Source organism: Amblyomma mixtum, chromosome 1 (assembly GCF_055824585.1).
Source record: "Amblyomma mixtum isolate Tamu chromosome 1, ASM5582458v1, whole genome shotgun sequence".
In the NCBI taxonomy this organism is placed as follows: Eukaryota; Metazoa; Arthropoda; class Arachnida; order Ixodida; family Ixodidae; genus Amblyomma; species Amblyomma mixtum.
Genome location: NC_143012.1, coordinates 175,294,180 through 175,297,178, shown reverse-complemented (window position 1 = coordinate 175,297,178; position 2,999 = coordinate 175,294,180). Strand labels below are relative to the sequence as shown.

At 52.5% G+C, this 2,999-nt stretch overlaps 1 non-coding gene across 1 annotated transcript; it reads left to right on the top strand.

Annotated features, from left to right (window-relative positions):
* Positions 1–252: 252 nt before the first annotated feature.
* On the top strand, positions 253–323 carry TRNAR-GCG (transfer RNA arginine (anticodon GCG)). The gene has a single exon. It is a non-coding gene; the product is annotated as a tRNA-Arg (tRNA).
* Positions 324–2,999: the final 2,676 nt, after the last annotated feature.

Here is a 2,999-nt window from a genome sequence, read left to right as displayed (position 1 = left end):
AGGACACGGATGCAAGTGCGACACGCGGATGTTAACGTTCGCTCGGTGCGCGAAAACTTTATTGAAAGTGTTGCGAGCTTGAGAGAAATGTACCGTGCACAAGCTGACCCACCTGAATGGATTACTGTATTTGATGAACTGGTCGCATTAAGAAGATTTTAAGCCCTGATACGTCAGCCGAATTAGGCTGATGTTTTTATCATTTGTACATTTTTGTTTTCATGTCACAGACGACAATAAAGAAAAAAAAAAGCGTCGGTTGTTCAGTGGTAGAATACTCGCCTGCGACGCTGGTGGCCCGGGTTCGATTCCCGGCCGACGCATTGCTTTACTTTTGCCGGCTTACGCACCGAACAACGCTATAAATAGATAGATAGTCCCCGCAGGGAGGCGTCTGCAGCATGCAGACGTTGGTGAGTGGCAACACCACGGGGTTAACCCGAGCATCCGCAGGGACATCCCCGCAGGGGGATGATGGTGAACAATGCGTCACCACGGACCCGAGCATCCGCGCTTAGCCGTGCGTGGCATCGCCGTGTCCGGGGAAAAGGGGATCCTGGAGGTTGAGCCGATGCCGAGAGTTTGGACCCTTAAGGCCCCTCGGCGGAGGCAACACACCACTTTGTCCCCAGCTTCCTGCAGACTGAACCTCCGGCCTGACCCGACCGGCGGAAATCGGCAGTCGCCTTTTCCTACCCTCCCCTCTCTCTTTCACTTTCCTATCTCTTTCTTACAACTCACCTGTCTCAACCTCTCTTCTTCGTTTGTTCCTCTTTTTCCTGGCGGCAAGGGTTAACCGTGTGTGACCAACTACCCTGAGTTGAGTCATATTAGGTTATAGTTAAGGTGTACAGCTGGCGTGGGCAGGACTTGCTCGCAAGTTCCTGTCGCGTCCCCTTGTTGGACTCCATGGTGGGTGGCTGGCACCATGACCGAAAAACATCAATTTTTTATGGCTTCCCCACTTTCCAAACTTCATCGCTCTCTCAAGAGAGGGCGGAACGAAGCAGATGTTTTTTTTCGAAAAAAGAAAAGTGAGTTTTCCTAAATACCACGTCATCCATAGTGAAGTAGAAAATAAGCAAGCAAGAATCCTGTCTCCCTTCCTAGTATCAAAGTGTTTGACAGAAGCCTTGGGCATTGGCTACAAGGTATCAAAAATGGCCAGCGGTGACTTACTGCTCGAACTGCGAGACAACATCCAGCACTCAAAACTCGTAAACATTGTGTCTGTTGGAGATATTCCTGTCTCCGTGACTTCACACCGATCTTTGAACACCGTCCGGGGCGTGATATCCGAAAATGATTTTGTCCACATCACAGAAAAAGAGATGCTCGAAGATCTGAGTGACCAAGACGTGATAGACGTTCACAGAATCAAGATCGGGAAGGATAATAAGGATATAGACACAAAACATATGATCCTGACGTTCAACACTAGCACACTGCCCGACACAGTCGAAGTAGGATATCTGAAAGTTAATGTAAGACCATACATTCCCAACCCTCGCCGATGTTTCAACTGCCAAAGGATCTGCCATGGCTCACAAAGTTGCCGCGGTCGGAAAACGTGCGCGAAGTGCGCCTCGAAGGATCATTCTGATCAATGTGACGCAGCCCCGCACTGCGCAAACTGTGAAGGAGGCCATGCAGCGTACTCCAGGGCGTGTCCGTCCTGGAAAAAAGAAAAGGAAATAATCACCATAAAGACAAAGGAAAACATTTCATTTCAAGAAGCGAGAAGGCGTTTCGCACTCACCAACTCATTCTTCTTCACTGCAAAATCAAACTTCGCCGATGTGGTGCGTGGGCGCGGCGCACCACACCAGGCTACGGCACCCGTCCAGGTCACACGCAGTGAGCCTGTGGCGGTGCCATCCGCGCCCCGAGGCAGAGCAGCTAACGCTGCTCCGCCAACTGCAAGTCAGGCTGCGCAGACCCCCGGGTCGGCGGGCCTCAAGACCTCTTCCCACAGGTCGAGGTCAAACTCGAACGCGAACGTGCCTCCTGCACGGTCGTCGAGCGCCTCCGCAGAGGCGATGGACACGGCCCCGGGCAGCCCCGCGCCGTCCACGTCGGACGGTCGGCGGAGCTCTCTGGATCGATCAAAAAAGACAGGCCCCGAGTCACGGGGCCAACAACAACTTGATCTACCTTTCCACTCTATAGAAACGCAAAATTAAGATGGCTTTCATAATACAGTGGAAGTGTAGAGGACTTTTAAACAATTACAGTGACATAAAAGACATACTAGGAGCACACGCTCCTGTCGCCTTATGTCTACAAGAAACAAATTTAGGTCCCCAAAAAAATAACTTTTTAAAGAATTACACTGTTTTCCGCCGCAATCGGGAACAGGCGAGCCAACTATCGGGAGGCGTAGCCATCATAGTGAAAAGCGGCGTCCCGGCTCGAGAGCTTAAACTAAAAACAAGACTTGAAGCTGCCGCAGCCACTCTGGTTGCCCATAAAACCATCACAGTGTGCTCACTATATTGTCGCGAGTGGAAGAAAAAGACGAGTAGCGATTGCGGCGCGCCGACGACGACGTTGCTGCTGGTGGACCTGCCTGTTTTGTTCTGTGCTCTCTGTCTTCACCCGTTCTCGCCGCCGGCCTGTACGTCAAGCCGTGACATTTGGTGCAGGTGCTGGGTAACGCATCTCATGCAGCGCACCCCGCCTCGTAGTTCGAGCCCCGTCCTAAGTCCTGGCCGTCGAGTTTTCTTGGAGGAGCCCTCGGCAGAAACTGAGACTCGCGCTAGCCGACGTCAGCAAGGCCAAGCGCCGGAATTCGGACTCTTGCCCGAGGGATCGCGGACATCTAGGACAGCCAACGTCACCATGGCGTCCCAGTCACAACAAACCGACCCCGCGATTGCGTCGAGGATCGTCTACGTGCCTGTCACTCCAAGATCTGTCGTCCCGTTCCGTGGCGATGGCCTCGACGATGTTGAAGACTGGGTCCAGCACTATGAAAGAGTAGCTCGACATAACGGGTG